This window comes from Amblyraja radiata, chromosome 1 (genome assembly GCF_010909765.2).
Source record: "Amblyraja radiata isolate CabotCenter1 chromosome 1, sAmbRad1.1.pri, whole genome shotgun sequence".
Classification (NCBI taxonomy): domain Eukaryota; kingdom Metazoa; phylum Chordata; class Chondrichthyes; order Rajiformes; family Rajidae; genus Amblyraja; species Amblyraja radiata.
The window spans coordinates 118,100,024-118,119,916 of NC_045956.1; the positions used below are offsets into that span (position 1 = coordinate 118,100,024).

The 19,893-nt window shown below is 42.1% G+C and overlaps 1 protein-coding gene across 6 annotated transcripts in view; it reads left to right on the plus strand.

Moving 5' to 3' along the window:
• Positions 1–12,094: 12,094 nt before the first annotated feature.
• fat1 (FAT atypical cadherin 1) overlaps positions 12,095–19,893 on the plus strand; it is a 197,443-nt gene continuing 189,644 nt past the window's right edge. For 2 of the 6 annotated variants that reach the window (XM_033029641.1, XM_033029665.1), the window contains exon 1: positions 15,264–15,658. The gene's annotated coding sequence lies outside the window, so the exon portion shown is untranslated. Of the gene's footprint in view, positions 12,368–15,263; positions 15,659–16,864; positions 17,195–19,893 lie in introns of those variants that run through there. The other 4 variants (XM_033029649.1, XM_033029674.1, XM_033029682.1 and 1 more) reach the window with 4 other exon arrangements.

Below are 19,893 nucleotides of genomic sequence, written 5' to 3' on the forward strand. Positions count from 1 at the left end.
TAAACACAGACGAAGGCCATGGTCGAATCTAAAAAAGGGCTTATTTCAAGGATTAAATCTATTGTACCAGATGGAAAATCGACACATTGTTGCATACACAGAGAGGCTTTGGCTACACATATGATGTCTGCAGTCCTAAAAAAAGTTCTAGACGAAGCAGTGAAAATCATAAATTATATTGAGGAACGTTTGTTAAATGCCCAACTTTTCTCACAACTGTGCGAAGAAATGGGTAGTAATCACACCCAACTTCTTTTCCATACCTAGGTTTGTTGGCTTTCTCGTGGAAAAGTGTTGACTCATTTATTTGAACTCAGGAATGAACTACTAGTTTTTCTTTAAGAAAGCTTTGAATTGAAAGAAAGTTTACATGACTGGAGATGGCTCTGACAATTGGCATATCTGGCAAACATATTTTCTGTTTTAAATAATCTTAATTTGTCCTTACAAGGCAAGGAAATGTCTATATTTGAAGTTCAAGATAAGGTGAGCGCTATAGTGGCTAAATTGAAGTTGTGGCAAAAGCGAGTTGTTAATGGAGCAGTGGACTCTTTTCCATAAATTGCAGACAAATTCGAGCAAACAAATTGAAGACGGTGTGATGATTATTATAATACAGCATTTACAGAGTTTACAGATGAATCTAGAAAAGTATTTCCCTGAATTGGACATAGATATTGAGTGGATAAGATACCCATTCAACATCAATCAATCAGTGCCAAAAGGTCTGTCATAAACAGAAGAAGAACAACTTTAGGAACTAGATTCTGATGGATTCTTAAAATGCAAATATAACGAGAACACATTATCTTCATTTTGGTTACAAACACAAAATGAATTTCCAGAATTGTCAGATAAATCCCTAAAGTTAATTTTTCCATTTCCAAGCTCATACCTGTGTGAAGTTGGATACCTGTTTCTTCAAACATACTTTTCTCCACTGTTTTGCAATGATTTGTTGCAAACTCAGATTTGATGGAGATGAGCTGACTGTATTGTGAGAAGCAGGATTCGACTTGGTCAAAGGGAAATCCAGGGAGAAGTACTACAATATCAGGCAGGTAAGGGTTTGGTGTAATCAATAGTTCAATATTATAAGGGTGTCCAGAATGATGAAGAGAAATAGTGTACTGCAATGACAATTGTATTGAAGTATCACCAATAGCCTTGGCTTACACAGAAGAGGTAACATTAATGCAGTTAATGCCTGGGGCAGAATTGTGCAAAAAATAATGTGCGGGAGCAACTATGCAAGTCAGGCATCATCTGTGGAGGAACTGGCCAGACCACATCTTATGTACAAGCCCTCGTTCAGACAGATAGACTAGAGAGGGAAGAAAGCTGGAATAGAGAGAGGGGTGTGAGGCAAACTCTGACAACTGACAGATAGATATAGGAACGGGAGGATGACTGGCAGATGGATGGTGTGCCATTCACCCATATTCCTCCCTCCAGCTTTACATTTCACTCCTCCTTTTCTTTCCGTTTCTGTCTCCCTTTAGTCTCCTTTTCACTTAGACTCAGAGAGTCATAGAGTGATACAGTGGGGAAACAGGCCTTTCGGCCCAACTCGCCCACACCGACCAACTTGTCCCAGCTACACTAGTCCACCTGCCTGCGTTTGGTCCATATCCCTCCAAGCCTGTCCTATGCATGTACCTGTCTAACTGTTTCTTAAACAGTTGGGATAGTCCCAGCTTCAACTACCTCATCTGGCAGCTTCTTCCGTACACCCTCCACTCTTTGTGTGAAAAATTTACCCCGCAGATTCCGATTAAATCTTTTCCCTTCACCTTGAACCTGTCCTCCGGTTATAGATTCCCCTACTCTGGGTAAGAGACTCTATGCATCTGCCCAATCTATTCCTCTCGTGATTTTGTACACCTCTATAAGATCCTCCTGCGCTCCATGGAATAGAGACCCAGCCTACTCAACCTCTCCCTGTAGTTTACACCCACTAGTCCTGGCAACATCCTCGAAAATCTTTTCTGAGCCTTTCCAAGCTTGACAATATAAGTTCCTATAACACAGTGCCCAGACCTGAACACAATATTCTAAATGCGGTCTCACCAACGTCTTATACAACTGCAACATGACCTCCCAACTTCTATACTCTATACTCTGACTGATGAAGGCCAATGTGCCAACAGCCTTTTTTACCACCTTATTTACCTGCAACTCGACCTTCAAGGAGCCATGCACCTGCACTCCTAGATCCCTCTGCTTTACAACACTCCCCAGGGGCCAACCATTCACTGTGTAGGTCCTGCCTTGGTTGGACATCCCAAAATGCAACACCTCACACTATTAAATTCCATCAACAATTCCTCAGCCCACCTGGCCAATCGATCCAGATCCTGCTGCAATCTTTCACAACCATCTTCACTTCTGGCATTTTTTACTCTCTCCACCCATCTGCCAATCAACACCTTCTCCCCTTCATCTGTACCTACCTATCAGTTACCAGGCTTTGCCCAGTCCCTATCTCTTCTTTCCAGATTTCTCGCTACTCCAGCAGTCTGCAGAAGGGTCCCAATCTGACATATTGCCCAGAGAGTACCTCAGCTTTTGAAAGGCCTGTTCTGAAATCTAATAATCGAGGGGAAGAAGCTGTTCCAGAAACTGGTGGTCCGTGCTTTCACCTTTCTGTACATTCTGCTGGCCAGAAGTAGGGAGAGAAGGAATGATTGGGGTGCGACAAATCTTTGATTATGTTGGCTGCTTTTCTGAGGTAGCGTGAAATGTAGATGGAGTCAATGGTGGGAGGTTTGGTCTATGTGATTGACTGGGCTAAATCTACAAATCTTTACAATTTCTTGCAGTCTTGGGTAGAGCACGATGCCTCTAAATGTAATACAAACAATAAGTATCTTTACATACAAATTGATTTTGTTCTGTTTCGAAAAAAGAACAGTGAAAAATCTGGTTTGATAAATATATTCCAATATTCTACATCTGATATCCAACTTCAAGTCTGGCTCGATGATTGGCAATGAGAGGCTAAGTCCAAAACATTTGTACACAAACTGTTTCTGAAACTGATGCCAACTGCAGAAATAATACATTACTGGAAATAATGACAATTGTTCACCATATTACCTCCTCCTCCCTTTGGCATTAGAAAATTGAATAATAGGGTAACTGCATGGTATGTTGGCATATCTAAAAATAATAAATTATCAATTATACTAAATTGATATGTTCTGGAAGCTAATTCATAGCAATTAATGTTTGCCTAATTTCTCCAAATAATCTTCAACATAAATTTGATTTCAAAACATTTCAATAACAACTTATTGAAAGAAATCCTCAAGAAATGTTATTTATTTGTAATCTCAGTCCCCTCACAGAAGATAGATAATGGCAAACAATGGATAATGGGAATTGTGTTCATTTCCCAGTGGAAGATAGTGAAATATATTGTACATGAATAAAGCAGATGTTGGTTGCGAAAGGATTTATAAAGAATTATGAGCACAGCGTGTTTCCTTAATACTGCTGGTAAATCTTTGCATCTAACAACTAGAATAGGATTGTTATAAATGTTGCATTTTAATTTTATTTAATACTTATTCAGAGGACAATTTAGAGGTTTTATCATTATGCAAGGAATATCACAGGTTTAAGCACATTGTGAGCATATAGGTAATTGTTTCTTTTCATTTATGGCCAGATCTAGCATAATCTGTCAAGATGCAATAGCTCTTAGAATTTTAAACACTGGTGAATTAAACCCAACATTACTTCAGTTACAAAGAACTTCTTTGGAAATATGAACTGAACCTTAACCAGTGCCAATCCAAATGCACTTTGAGTTTATTTCTTAATTGTCATCAATGCCGAATAATCACTTAAAAAGGGTCTCGACCCGAAACGTCACCCATTCTTTCTCTCCAGAGATGCTGCCCATCTAAGTTATTCCAGCTTTTTGTGTCCATCTTTGGCTTAAACCAGCATCTGCATTTCCTTCCAACATAGTTACTCTAATATGTTTGTCATCAGTGAACCTGAATTGCAGTGTTTATGACAATAGTCATCCTGTCATTGCTCTAAGAATGAGAACATACAGGGCAAGTTTAGCACGTTTGCTGATGATACAAAAGTGGGTCGTTTTGCAGATAATGAAGATGGTTGTGAAAGATTGCAGCAGGATATGGATCGATTGGCCAGATGGGCTGAGGAATGGTTGATGGAATTTAATACAGAGAAGTGTGAGGTGTTGCATTTTGAGACGTCTAACAAGGGTAGGACCTACACAGTGGATGAAAATAGACAATAGACAATAGACAATAGGTGCAGGAGGAGGCCATTCGGCCCTTCGAGCCAGTACCGCCATTCAATGTGATCAGGGCTGATTATCTACAATCAGTACCCCATTGCTGCCTTCTCCCCATACCCTTTGACATATCCTTTGCCATATCTTTAAGAGCTCTATCTAATTCTCTCTTGAACGCATCCAGAGAACCGCCCTCCACTGCTCTCTGCGGCAGAGAATTCCACAGACTCACAACTCTCTGTGAGAAAAAGTGTTTCCTCTTCTCCGTTCTAAATGGTCTACCCCCTCTTCTTAAACTGTGGCCCCCGGTTCTGCACTCCCCCAACATCGGGAACATGTTTCCTGCCTCTAAGTGTCCAAACCATTAATAATCTTGTATGTTACAATAAGATCCCCTCTCACCCTTCTAAATTCCAGAGTATACAAGCCCAGCTGCTCCATTCTATCAACATATGACAGCCCCGCCATCCTGGGAATTAACCTTGTGAACCTACGCTACACTCCCTCAATAGCAAGAATGTGCTTCCTCAAATTTGGAGACCAAAACTGCACAAAATACTCCAGGTGTGGCCTCACTAGGGCCCTGTACAACCATAGAAGGACCTCTTTGCTCCTATACTCAACTCCTCTTGTAATGAAGGCCAACATGACATTCATTTTCTTCACTGCCTGCTGCACCTGCACGCTTACTTTCAGTGACTGATGAACATATATTGTAAATAGCTGCGGTCCCAGCACCGAGCCTTGGGGTACCCCACTAGTCACTGCCTGCCATTCTGAAAGGGACACGTTAAACCCTACTCTTTGTTTCCTGTCTGCCAACCAATTTTCTATCCATGTCAGCACCCTACCCCCAATGCCATGTGCTCTAATTTTACCTACAAATCTCCTTTGTGGGACCTTATCAAATGGTAGCCCCCCCTGGGGAGTGTTGTAGAGCAGAGGGATCCTTGAAGGTCCTTGAAGAATTGAATTGCAGGTAGATAAGGTGGTTAAAAAGGCTTTTGGCACATTGGCCTTCATCAGTCAGATTATAGAAGGTGGGAGGTTATGTTGCAGGTGTATAAGATGTTGGTGAGACTATATTTAGAATAATTGTATTCAGTTCTGGGCACCATGTTATAGGAAAGATTGTCAAGCTTGAAAGGGTTAAGAGAAGATTCCAAGGATGTTGCCAGGGCTAGAGGGTGTGAGTTATAAGGAGATGTTGAGTAGGCTGTGTCTCTATACCTTGGAGCGCAGGAGAATGGGGTGCACTTTTATAGAAGTGTACTAAATCAAGAGAGTAATAGATCGGGTAGATGCACAGAGTCTCTTGCCCAGAGTAGAGGAATTGAGGACCAGAGGACACAGGTTCAAGGTGAATGGGAAAAGATTTAATAGCAATCTGATGGGTAACTTTTCAGAACAAGCTGCCAGATGAGGTAGTTGATGCTGGGACTATCCCAACGTTTAAGAAACAGTCAGACAGGTACATGGATAGAACAGGTTTGAAGGGATATAGACCAAGCGCAGGCAGGTGGGACTAGTGTAGCTGGGACATGTTGGCCGGTGTGGGCAAGTTAGGCCGAAGGGCCTGTTTCCACACCGTATCACTCTATGACAAATTTATCTGTTTCCACACTGTATCAATCTATGAGGTTGTGGGTGGCGCGACCGACGTTGCAGCGGCCTCTGCGGTCCGTCTGCCTTTTTTAAAATTTTTGTCCTGTTGAATGTATAGTTTGTTGTGGTTTTTATATTGTTTTTAGCTGTGTATATGTGGGGGAAACTTTTAAATCTCTTCCCTGTACGGGTGACCCGACCTTTGTGACCTCTGCCCAGTCCATCACCAACTCTGACCTCCCCACCATCGAAAGGATCTATCGGTCGCTGCCTCAAAAAGGCGGCCAACGTCAACAAAGACCCACACCATCCTGGCCACACACTCATTTTACCGTTGCCATCGCGAAGAAGGTACAGGAGCCTGAAAACTGTAACGACCATTTTCAGGAACAGCTTCTTCCCTACAGCCATCAGGCTATTAAACATGACAGCAAATAAGCTCTGAACTATAACAGACTATCATTATTATTGCACTATATGTGTTTATTTATTGAGTGTGTGTGAATGTGTACATATACACACTGAACTTTTTTTTCTCCCGTTGTGTACTATGTTTACACGTTCTGTGTGCTGCAGCAAGTAAGAATTTAGTTGTCCTATCTGGGACATATGACAATAAAACACTCTTGACTTGATAGGGGTGGGTATTACATTTTTGACACCACTCCATGAAACACATTAGTCTTTTGCCCCAATAAAGGCAGTATGTAAATATAAGGTGTTTGCATTGTGGAAGGAATAGCTGATTATGAACTTGGTAAACATGTACCAAAACATATTCCTACATTTTAATACATTTTAATAGTGCCTCAATTTTAAAAGTATCTCATTTAATTTAATGCTCTTTGAGAGTCTCTGAGATTCAAGACTGCTATATAATTACAATTAATTATTTCCTTCTCAGGGCAAAGCATATATAGAAGTGTACTAGTGATGAGCATTTGGCTCTGCTTAGATATCAGGATTAGTTTACTTCAGCAATGTGTGGTTTAAAACTGCTTGATGTATTTTCATTTGCTACAACACAAGTCAATTTTACAGTCAGGTTTTGAATCTGTGGGGATGTCTGATATATATAAAAAACTGCTCCATGGGTTTCAGTATTACATTTTAAAATCCATTGGAAACCCATATGTCAGTTTGAGATTATATCAAAACCTATTGTAAATATGTCAATATCTAAACTGCGTCACCACTTTCATTTTGAGGTGGCCTCGTGATATATCTTCATGTGTCACGGTAGAAACAGGCCAGAAATAAAATGTTGTTGTTTGGGAACGGCAGATAATCTTATAGTGGTTAAGAAGGAACTGCAGATGCTGGAAAAATCGAAGGTAGACAAAAATGCTGGAGAAACTCAGTGGGTAAGGCAGCATCTATGGAGCGAAGGAATAGGTGACGTTTCAAGTCTAGACCCTTCTTCAGACTGATATAATGGTATTCTCAAGGCAGGGGTGACTGATGATCAATCCCATTTGCAGTTTCTGCTTCAAAATAGTAAGGTTAATATTAAGTATACCAAGGAAAGTCCTAATGCAGGATATTGACCTGAAACATCGATGCTTCCTTTCTAACAAAAGATGCAGCATGTCCCACTAAGATCCTCAGTTTGTTTGTTATTAACCAAAGAAAGCATCTATTGTTTTTAAACTAGCCATTCATTCTATGATAGTACTCTGCAGGTGCAGATATATTTTATCTTCAATAGAAATAGAAAACACTGACACACTCAGCAGATTAGTCTACTTTAGTTTAGATTAGAGATACAGCGCAGAAACAGGCCCTTCGGCTTAGGGAGTCTGCACCGATCAGTGATCCCCGCACACTAACATTATCCTACACACACTATGGGCAATTTACACTTATACCAAGCCAATTAACCTACAAACCTTTACGTCTTTGGAGTGTGGGAGGAAACCGAAGATCTCAGAGAAAACCCATGCGATCATGTGGAGAATTTACAAACTCCGTTCTGACAGCACCCGTAGTCGGGATCGAATAGACAGCCAAGGAAGGGTCTCAACACCAAAATGTCACCCCTATTTATTTTCTCCAGATTTTTGCTGCCTGACCCGCTGAGTTGCTCCAAATGTGTATGTCCATTGACAAACGAGGTAGTCAGTTTGAAGCAGTGAAGCACCTGGAAAATTTAAAAGAGATGGACATCAGTCTGAAAAAGGGTCTCGACCCAAAACGCCACACATTCCATCTCTCCAGAGATGCTGGTTGTTGGCTGGCAGGCAGAGATGCTGAGTTACTCCAGCATTTTGTGCCTATCTCCAGTTTAAACCAGCATCTGCTGTTTCTTCCTACAAGTTTAGAAGAGAGACGGTTGACTGCAGCAGTCAAAAAGAAGAAAGGAAGGTATAGAGGAGTGGTCTATAGGGGGCAGCTTTGTGTTGAGGTGAAGTGCTGTGTGTGTGTTGAAGCTACGGCTGGGGAGGATTCGGCCAGAGGGCTGAGGATAAAATAAGGTCAGGTCCTTTCTTTTCATAAATACCTCCAATGGTATTGCAGTGAAAATGAAAGTTCAGGCATCCCAACAACCATCAAGCTATTAATGGTTCAATTGTTTAATGATTAAATGGTGCTTTAATGTCACATATGTAAAGGCACATCAAAATTATTTCCTTACATGCAGTTCAGTAAAGTTGCTGTACCTAAGCATAATCTCCGATTAGCAAAGTGTCCACAAATAGCCCACTGGGCCACATGAAAGAGACACCAGGTTTTGGCACAATTTTTAAAGTCCAGTGCACACTCTTAGGTCTTATGAGTGGTGCTCGATCCAGGATGCTGCAGGGCCTCCAGCCATCGCCTTCCTTGGATGAGTGGATCGACCAGCAAGCTGACATCCCTCTGCTCCCATCCACCATTGTGCCCCTGGGGTGCCTCCCATGACCGACATCAAGGGTGCAGATAGACCTCAACTACTCTTCCACCAGCTGTGCTCCTCGCTCATCCTGTCCGTCATGCTCCTCGTTCATTGTGTCCAATAGATACAAAATGCTGGACTAACTCAACAGGTCAGGCAGCATCTATGGAGAAGAAGAATGGGTGACGTTTTGGGTCAAGTCCCTTCTTCCAACCCTTTCTCATTGTTATATTTCTGGACAAATAACAATAAAACACTCTTGATTCCTGGTATGCTTCTCTTCAGGATGTAGAGTCAGGGAGACAGTAGATGAACATGCCGGAGACGAAGGGATAAGGATCACGTGCACGCAAAAGCGATTTGGCATCTTGTTCGACAAGGACATTGTGGGTGTCCAGCCTGTTCCTGAGCTGTATGGTTCTGTGTTCTATGTGGAAGGAGAAATAGATTGAATGCTTCAGGTCAAACACCTTCATCAAAACTAGGAATGAGAGAAATATAGCTATTAGTTCTAGGTAGGGTGGGTGAAGATGAATTGGAGGAAGGGATTATCTCTGATAAAGTGAAGCCACGGTTGCTATGGTGATAAACTAATAATGAAGCAGTTGTTAGATTGAAAAGGGCAGTTTGGCTGAGATAAAAAAACCAAAGGAGCATGTAAAAACGGGTCAGAACTGTAGGAAATACCCAACCACTTGGGCAGTGTCAAGGGAGAGGTTAGTTTCAGCAGAACTGTCCAGTTCTGATACCAACAGAAATTCACGATTGAGTCACTCACAAAACATGCCACAACAGAAGATTAAGTGCTCTTCCTCAAGTTCACATTCAGCCTCAATGTGGAGCACTGCAGGAGGCCGTTGTCTGCTCAGTCAGAATAGGAGTAGAATGGAGAATTAAAATGACAGACAGCTGGAAGCTTAAGATCACCCCTCCACATGGAATAAAGATTTTCCACAAAATAATTGCTTAGACAGAAAAGATAGTGCCGTTTAAGAAGATATGCCGGGAATGGAGGGATATGGATGATTTGCCGGCAAAGAAGATTTGTTTATCTTGGCATCATGTTCAACGCCGATATTGTGGTTCCAGTGCTGTACCATTCTACGTTCTACGTTCTATGTTGCAATTGGTTTCTCCAAGGTAAAGAAGAACAAGATGAGCACATGGAATGCAGTGCACTAGAGTTGAAGGAGTTCAAGACCATGATGCAACTACTGCAGATGCTGGAATCTGAAAAACCAGAAGTGCGCAATAAACTCAGCCAGTCAAGCATCATCAGCTGAAGGAGAAACAGTTAATTTTTCAGGTTGCGAACCATTCACCAGAACTGAGAGGAGAGAAAGCAAGTTAGCCTAAGTAGCAGAGAAGGCGGGGGGGAGGCAATGGGCAGAACACATAAATGTCTGCAATAGGGTGAAATGATGAAGCCATTGAAAGGATAACAGACAGAACACTGAACAACTGTTGAGCAGCATCCGTGGAGGAAAAAGTTGTAAGTCAAAATTTCTGGTTGAGACCCTGAGAGACAAGAGAAACATATAAAAAGCATTTGGACAGGTACATGGATAGGATTCGTTTAGAGGAATATGAGCCAAATGCAAGCAGATGGGACAAGTGTAGATGGGGCATGTTGGTTGGCATGGGCAAGTTGGGCCAAAGAGCCTGATTCTATGTTGTATATCTCTATGACTATGAGGAAGGATTACCAAGATAACAACAGTATGAGTGGGGGTGAGTGGTGGGAAAAAGGCTAGATGGAGGAACGTGGAACCAGCTGGGGAGGGGAATGTGTGCGTATGGGACCGGGTGCAGGGAGGGAATGGTAAAGGTGATCAAAGGGAGAAGAAAATTAGTTGGACAAGTGAGTGTATGGGAGGAGGGCTCCAGGGAAGTAGAGTACCTGAAATTGGAAAATCCAATGCTTGTACCAAATAAGTCAAGTGGAGTATGAGATATTGTTCCTCTAATTTGCACTTGGCCTGTCAGTAACAATGGAGAAGGCTGGGAACAGACAGGCCAGTGTGGGTGTGAGAAGGATACTTAAAATGACATGCTCATCAAATATTTTGCTCCATTCTATATCCAGTGTGAAAACGATAAGATAGTTCATATTCCAGTGGGCGATAGTCACCGGCAAATGTTCCAACCCCAAAATGATGCTTCATTAAAGCTGGATTGTGGGATGGAAACTCATTTCTTGCCATATTCAAACCAATCACTACCTTCAAGATGAAAACTGTGTGAGGTCCACAGGAGGGAAGAAATGGTCCTCCTTGCCCCATATCCATCCAATTCATTCCTTCTTGCAGTGGATGGATTTATTAGAAATTCATGCTTCCTTGGTAGAATGATCTTTCCTCATCGTCCTACCAATCCTGTGAGACAGGACTGCCTGTCTTTCCTTTGCTCTTTACTTTTCCACCTCACACTTTCTCTTCATGAGTTCAATTGGTTACCCATTCAACTGTGACTGAATGCTACCAATGTAATACGGAAATGAAGCAGTGGCAAGTAAATAGTGCCATTTCATGGCATTAAACTCATGATCATCGTGTATTAACGTACCAATCAATGTTTTACAGCCACATTCTAATGATACATCCAGTGGCCAATTCTTACTCTTTTGATTTCAGAAGGTATAGATAACAGCTTTGCCTCGTACGATGGAACAGTTCAGCGACAAAGATTCGGCAACTAAGGTTGGTGAAATTATTGGACAGATTGCTAAAATAATAGGTTCTGTGGGTGCTTAATGAATTCATTGAGTGATTGACACAATGACCCTGTAAATGTAAATATCTTATCTAAACAAAATTACATTATTTGGGGTTTTTTTTTAAACTGCAGAGATTTAAATTTTTTATCAATGGAAACAGCCCTAAAGCAGCCATAAATCATATGCCAAACATGTTGACAGATATATTAAATATTTTATTATCTATAATATTTAAGATAATTCAGTTACACTAGAGTTATGGTTGTCGAATAATCAAGCATGACAATAAATTGTCAAAACTTAACTGGACGTTTTGCGAATTATGCGAACGATTCGCACTTTTGCGAATTATGCAATGATTATAATTAAGTAATTTCCAATAAAAAATACATCTTTTTATATTTTAAGTCGATCAACTCAAATAATTATTGCGTGAATCAAAAATAAAGAAGCAATATGCAATTCTGTATGTTGTACACACGCGCGCAAACAGGAAAATGAGCAAATAAATTGGACTTATTTTTATCGTGTGAAATACTTTAGAATGTTTGGTTTAAACTTAGGAAACTTTTAGTACATTCCCAGACACGGGAGACGGCGGGGGAGGGGAGGGGAGGAGTGAGGGTCATTGACGTCACAGCCTCTAATCCATAGACATCCCACCAGGAATTGTGTTAGTAGCTGACTTTGGGAAAGCTTTTTCATGATTCTTTCACTTTACCCACATCGTTACAAACTTGTTTTGTTTTCGCTAGAAATGTGATGATTCCGAAGAATATCACCTTTGATCCCGCTCTCTGGCGGAGTGAATTAACAAGTAGGAATAACGTTCTCTTCTTGCCTGGCAATCCCCGGGATTTTATCTGCTCGGGAACTGTCGAATCCATCTGGCGTGGTAAGTCTTCGCAATTGTGTGCATTATGGTGATTTGAGATAGATGCTATTTCAAGCGAGGCCTTGTAATTTCAGGTGTGGTCGTTTTATTTTGCATTTACATTGAAACGAATGGATATCGGAGACAACATAACTCACCTTGGCATCAGATTCATTCTGCGAGACGCAGTTTCTCAAAAGTAAACGTAAACGAAAGCCTCGGGAACTCGGGTTTGTTAGAATAAACAGCACGATTTTCAAAGCGCAGATCAAGTTGTTTGGAAAGCGGGTTAGTGCCTGCACAAAGAGAAAGGTGCATCAGAGACGTCCAGTTAATGGGTGCATTTGGTGATTTTTATACTGAAATTGTGTGATTGCTTAAGTTTGCAGCCTTGAGTTCTGCAGCAGCGATCACACCATCTAAAAATCCTTTCTGCGGCAATATTGTAAAAGAGCGCCCCCGTGTGTCGGTGGCACAGAAAGCACCGAATTCAGTTCAAAAAGCAGTGTCCCCATCCCGATGAATACTTCATTGGGACATCGCTCAGAACGTGTACCATTTTATAATTTAATATGTGTTTCCAAATCTGCTTTATGCGAGTCTGGAATGACTGATTAGTAGGAACTATTGGAACTCAAAAATATGACACCAAGAGGAAAGTGATTTTAGAGAAGCATCCCAATGAAATGTGCAAGGTGCAGGCTTTTCACGTCGATTCGACGCGTCAGTAAGTTTGCCTGGTACATGCTCTTTAAACTCCATAACAAGGATTGATCAATGTGACCTTCTACCCGGAACCAGGATGGAAATCAATATTGCAATGATTAATACTTTTGTTATTGTTCTGTCAATGATAACTGTTTAAACAGAAGTTCTTCAAAGATCAGGTGAGACTTTAAACCGATTCAATTTGATTTCGGGTTTGGTCTTTAACAGACTAGACTTTAGTAAGTATACTTTTTCAGAAAATAGGTAGTTTCAATAAAGGTTTCACAGGTGTGTGAGGTGAGAAGTACTGACACCAATCCAAAATAATATGTTTTACATATATTTTGGTTGCAATTACTGCATTCAAATCTGTTATGGATTTTGGCGATCAAGTCTACAACTCTCTGAAAGTGGCAACACAAGTGGTAACGTGGTAGAGTGGCAAAGAAGGCATACAGCATGCTTGCTTCCAGAGGCCAAGGCTTGAGATAATGCAGCTTAGGACTTTGGTTAGGCCGCTTTGTGTGCTGTTCTGGTCGCCCCATTACATGAATATTGTGAAGGCTGCGGGCGGGTTGCAGAGGATGCTTACCAGGATGATGCCTGGATTAAGGGATGTTAGCTATAGGGTAAAGTTGGACAGACTTGGATTGTTTTATCTGGGGATCTGATAGTAGTATATAAAATTATGGGAGCCAAACATAGGGTAGACAGTCAGAATCTTCTTTCCCCAGGATGAACAATATCAAATGCTAGAGGGCATTGTTGAGAGGGGCAAAGTTTAAATTAAATTTGCGGAGCATCTTTTTTACACAGAGGTAGTGAGTGCCTGGAATACTTTTGTACTGGAGTACATTTAAAATACTTTTGCAAAGGCATGTGGAGGAATATGGGTTATGTGTAGGTAGGCAAGTGGTGGCATCATGTTCGGCACAGGCTTTGTGGGCCGAAGGGCTTGTTCTTGTGCTGTACTGGTCAGTTCTCTGAATAATCCTCTTGGAACCAAATTAAACCGCAGCTATCTATCATTGACAGAACAACAACAAAAAATGAACCATTGCGATATTGATTTCCGTCCCAGCTGCGGGTGAAAGGTCGCATTGATCAATCTTGGAGTTCTTACTTTCAAAGTCTGAAATTCATGATGAAATTGTTTGTGCAGGAAATTGGTGACATCCCCTTCATCCTCGCGGTGCTTGCCGGCAGCAGCTCAAACGACTGTCTCGCTTGCAACATTTGATAAGCAAGAGTAACACTAGACGCAAACTTTCCCCAGAGTAAATTCATTTTAACTTCTGGAACTTGGAAGATTTGTTTATTAGCAAGTAATGCTCGGCTATGCAGTATTTGAATATAATTCACCACTATCGATCTTTTTCGAATTGGAGGGGAGGGGCAATGCTGAATGCTATTTTAATTTGCAGTCTTTTGTAAGATCAATGAAAAGTCTCAAAATAGACTTTACCAATGTGGTGCAATGCTATTTTGATGGTATTCCTATTAATACTAGTTCTAGTTGAGAATAGCCCTTTTGTAAATGTCATTGGCATGGCACAGATGTCGTTCGTTGTTTTGTATGGAAAGTCAAATCAAATCAAATTGTTGCCATTCTATCATTCCAAGTGTGTTCACGGAATCATCCACACAATCATGTTACTAACTTGCGAATGGTGGGTAGTTCATGTCAGCAGTCAAACAAAATCTGTGCAGCGCATCCCTTTCGGCGTGTTGAAGTAGTTTCTTCTTTTTTTTCTCCATGTTACCGTCGCGGTTACAGCGACTTTTGGATGGGGAGGGACTGGTTACACCTTTGTTCGTTGCTGAACATTTTGTTACGTGCTTTAACATTTTATAAGATGCTTCAGAGGAACTGAATTTCGTCTGAAGATGTATCTGGAATAAAACTAATTGTATCGTTTTAGGAGGGTATAGCTTTCTCTGATCGACGGTGTTGTATTGTGACAGAGCAGGGAGATAGATACACACACGGTTTCCGAGTGCAATGGAATAATTAACAACTGCAAAAAGAAGTGAAACTTTCAAATGCCTGGAGACTTTGTCGAATTGTTAACTTAATCCCATTAAAATCAGTTTCCACCAAGTTCAGATGCGGGTGGTTGATTTTGATCAAAAGTCGTACACTGTTTACAATTGGGGATGATAATTGCAAGCAGGAATATGGGCGGACTGAATTGAGGAGTGAGTGCGTGGAGCGAGTGGGGGGAAGGTCGCAGTGTGTGCGGGAGCAGGAGGTATCCGGGGCTGCCTGCCGCTCTTGCAGCTGCATGCCAGGGGAAGGTAGTGCCGGGCACGACGCATGCTCGCCGCCAGTAGCGGCCGGACCGGCGAGGGGTGAAAGACAGAAGGAAGGGGAGAGAGAGAGTGGGAAGGAAGGGGAAGGAGTGAGACCTTTATACCATGCAGCATTCAGCCAGGACAAAGCCGCCGGTTGACTCCCACTCGAGTTAATGCCTCGGGGGGCGTCGTGTGGTAGCCGGAGCGAGGAGTTTGGCCGCGCCTGGAAAGTTTGTGGGCTGTTGTTGGAGCGGGGCCCGGGGAGGGAACTCGGTGCCCGGGGCATCGCACCGTCAAGCACCAGCCACCGTGAGTTCTCCTGCTTTTCGCACCGCTTCTCTTCGCGTTACCTTTCACTCCCTCCTAGCAGCATTTGTCTCTTCAAAAAAAAAACACAATTTAGTTTTGTTTGGCCGTTGTGCAACGCTCCCTCGGGAAGTTGGCGGTGGCGTTGTTGCGGAGTTTAGTGTCGGGCTCTGCTGCCCGGCCGGGGGTGGGCGGCGAGGGCAGTGCGGATGGCGGCGCTCTGAAGAAAGGCGTTAGAAAGCAGGTAACTCCAGCCACCTGCCCAGCCATCTGTCACACCGGCTTTTACCCATCAAACTTTTTGTTTGGGGTGGGGGGAATTATTTTGTACCAAGTTGATTTGGCATTTTGATTTTTTTCCACCTCGCACGAGTCGTTCCTATTCTGCATGAAGTCCACAGCCCGGTCTCCAGGGTGACGGGCATACTAGTTGCACACGTCTCGCTTTGCAAACAAAAAATATATCGTATTTTGGGGAATCCACGAGTGCAAAGCTGTTTCGAGTTCTCTCTCCCCCCCCCCCCCCCTCCCCCCTCGATCCTGATCCTGATTAGAGGGTGGAAGGAATTGGAGCATTTCCGAATTAGAGCCTGAAAATGGGTCCCGACCCGAGACGTTGCCCGTTAAATTCCCACCATTGATGCTGCCTGACCCGCTGAGTTACTCGAGCGCTTTGAGTTTTGCTGGAGCTTTTCCAAAGCAGCTTCCGAGCAACAGGCAGCACCGCGACTCGAGCAGCGCGATATTTCTATGTGTTGAGGCATGTGGGAGAGCAGATTATAGGTTCGAGGTTGAAATTGGGGCGATCGTGGGAAGCTGGGCTTCATTTTAATTTTTAAACATTCATACACTGCGATCGGGCGTTACACTTTATTCGCACCAGCGTGCAAAGCAGGCAGCGAAGCGGTTTCTTGGGGGACGTGCAGGCACACGTGGTGAGGGGAACTTCTGTTTAAACAGTGGAGGTTTACCTAACCGGATCAAAAGAAAAAATAAGTAAAGCGTTTGCAACATGACGATAAACGCCTGTCTGGAGCTCCTCAAAGTGCTGTCTCGATGGCGGTAGTTGGGGTTCCGGCGTCGAGTCACGCCTCCGCGAGTGAGCCCAATTGTACAGTGGAGTAGTTTCAGCAGTCGGTAGCAGGTCGCTTTGCAGCTCAACTGCTTCCAGTTGTTGCGAGGTCGATGAAGGCAAGGTGCGACGAGGAGCCTGTAAGCTTGTTTCCCCCACACACACGAGCGTGGTTTTGTTGCTTCGGCATTTTTCTTTGGTGATAATTTTGACGATAAGATTCGTCAATGGGAGGGGAATGAGATCAGAAGCCAGCATTGAAGTGGACTGACCATTCTTTACCGTAAAGCGTGTAGGAGAGCAACATTTGTTGGAGATGATGCCAGAAATGCTGCCTGTCCCGCTGAGTTACTCCAGCATTTTGTGTCTAATTTCGACATTTGTTGGACATCTGCTAATTTTGGATTAGGTTTGCAAAGAGATGGTTGGAAACCAGTTTGAGAGCTTTTCCGCCGTTTCTGATCAAGGTAGGTCAAAGTATTCAGTTATTTCCTTCCCGTGCTGTATCTGAAATCATGGTACCCCTTCAAAGTTTATTTACGAGTTACAGATTGTCTCTCAGGAATAACAGAGTCGTTAGATTACCGATTGATTTTTTTTGTTATTTTTATTTGTTTTCAAGTGGTTGCTGTTTCACAATGTTCCTTCTCTATTATGCTGTAGTTTAGAAATGTTGGCAATTAATTTTTGCCGTTTGGTCTGACATACTGTGTTGTTCCAGTGCAGAATGTTTTATTGTCCAGGGCGTTTGGGAGTCAGTAGCTTTGTAGTTTGACTGTTTAGGTCAAGTAGATTCACTCATAAAAGTAAGTTGGGGAGTGAGACATGGGCATGAAGTTTTTTGTTTGTGAACAGCCCCCTAACCACGTGCCATCAAACAGTTAAACTTGCAGACACAAGAAACTGCAGATGTTGGAATCTTGGGCAAAACACAAAATGCTGGAGGCACTCAGCAGGTCAGGAAGCTTCTGGGAAAGGAATGGACAGGCAACATTTTGGGTCAGTACCCTTCTTCATCTGAATCAGGTGCTGCCTGTTCCTCTGAATTTCTCCAGCAGTTTGTGTTTCAGTTAAATCTGCTATTGGGAAAGAACATATAAAACATTGACGTATTATTTTAAGAAATTGACTCTTAAGGACAGAATTATAATCTTGTTTAGTACAATAACAAAATATAGAGGAATGATCATATTCTCATGTTTCAATGAGGCGCATGATACACTTGTCTTCATTGGTCAGGGCATCAGGTCAGTAAGTAATTTTACAGCTTTATAAGGCTTTGGTTAGGTCACATTTGGAGTATTGTTGCAGTTCTGGTTTGTCACACTACAGGATGGATGTGGAGGATTTGGAGAGCATGTAGAAGAGGCTTACTAGAATGCTGCTTGTATTAGAAAGTATTAGCTGGAAGGGGAGATTGGGCAAACTTGGATTGCTTGGATGCACTGAAGGTTGAAGGGAGGCATGATAGAAATTTATAAAATCATACGAGGCATAAATAGTGTAGACAGTCAGAATCTTTAAACCCCAGGTGGAAATGTCAAAGGCAAGAGGTTATGGGTTTGAGATGCGGTGCAAAATTTAAAGATGATGTGCAGGGCAAGTTTTTTTTACATGGGGTGGTGTGTGCCATTGGTGGGTGTAGGCAGAAACGATGGTGACATTTAAAATGATTTTGCATAGGCAGGGAATGGAGGAATATGGATCATGTGCAGGCAGAGAAGATTAGCTCAATAAGGATTGCATTCAGGTGGGCATTGTGGACTGAAGGATCTGTTCCTGTGCTGTACTGTTCTATGTCTTAAGTGTATTAGTAAGTTCACATACTGAGGGTGTTCATTAGAATAAAATGATCAGGGGATTTGTGTTTTTGCAAAAAGCACTGTTGATATTCTTGAGCAATATTTAAGAATGGGAACCAGAGTAGAAATAACTTTATAAAAGAACAAGTTTTGGATTCCCAGAAATAAAATTCACTCATTTGTTCATTGGCATAAAAGGTGAAGTAGAAAGTTGATTCATTTTACCGTTGATACTGACATGAAACTATTATGTCAAAGATCTTGGCTGCTCATTAACAGAACCTGTCTTAAATCATCATAAGTGGTCAAGTAATTTAGTGCCTTTTTTCTAATCTTTGGCCAAACTATATGTGAAAGTGTCATTTTGTGTCAAAATCCGATCTAAATAAAGTTGAAGTTATCAACAGGCTGGTGAACTAAGCCATGCAGACTTCTGGGGCATGTTAGGACATGTCCAGTTAACGTTGCTGATCCTTTTACTAATTATTAACGTCTCAAATCTTGCTGAGAACTTTAAACTTTGAGGCCAAGTACAGTATGAAGCTTCATTTAAAAGAAGCATGAATTAGATTAGAGCTAGTGGTTGAGATTTGTGATGACCCTTGTTTTCACATAATTTAATTAGTTCATTGGAAATTAGAAATGTGGTTAATTCCCTGATCAACACTGAGGAACTCATTTGGAAGATGCACATCAGTACATTAATTATGTAGTTTAAATAATGCTGCAAAAATTGCCCCTGCAGACCAATTCAGAATTGAATTGAAAAAAAATTTGCACTGAAATTTAGCTATGAGAATGCAGGGTGACTTGGACAGGTTGGGGGAGTGGGCAGATGCATGGCAGATGAAGTTTAATACGGATAAATGTGAGATTATCCACTTTGGTAGCAAAAACAGGAAGGCAGATTACTATCTAAATGGCGTCAAGTTGGGAAAAGGGGAAGTACAACGGGATCTGGGGGGTCCTTGTTCATCAGTCAATGAAAGCAGGCATGCAGGTACAGCAGGCATTAAAGAAAGTGAAAATTTTCAACATGCTGAACATTTTTCTGCGACAGTGGTGACAATTTTTCCTGTCGTAGGTTGACATACGTACTGTCGTAGGTTGACATACATACTGTCGTAGGTGAATTCCATTAAAACTAGTCCCTGGCAGTCGCCTAAAGAGTCGCCTAAGTGGGACAGGCCCTATAGTGTTTGTGGATGATTACTTGAAAGGGGATTGAGGATATTTCAGTGTCATAGCAGCAATGGGGGAATTTCAAGAGGTTGAGTGATCAAAATTGGCTAAGTGGGCAGGCAATACAATGAAGGTAAGGTGTAGTGGTACAGCTAATTGGGAGAGAGGTGGTGTGGAGTGAA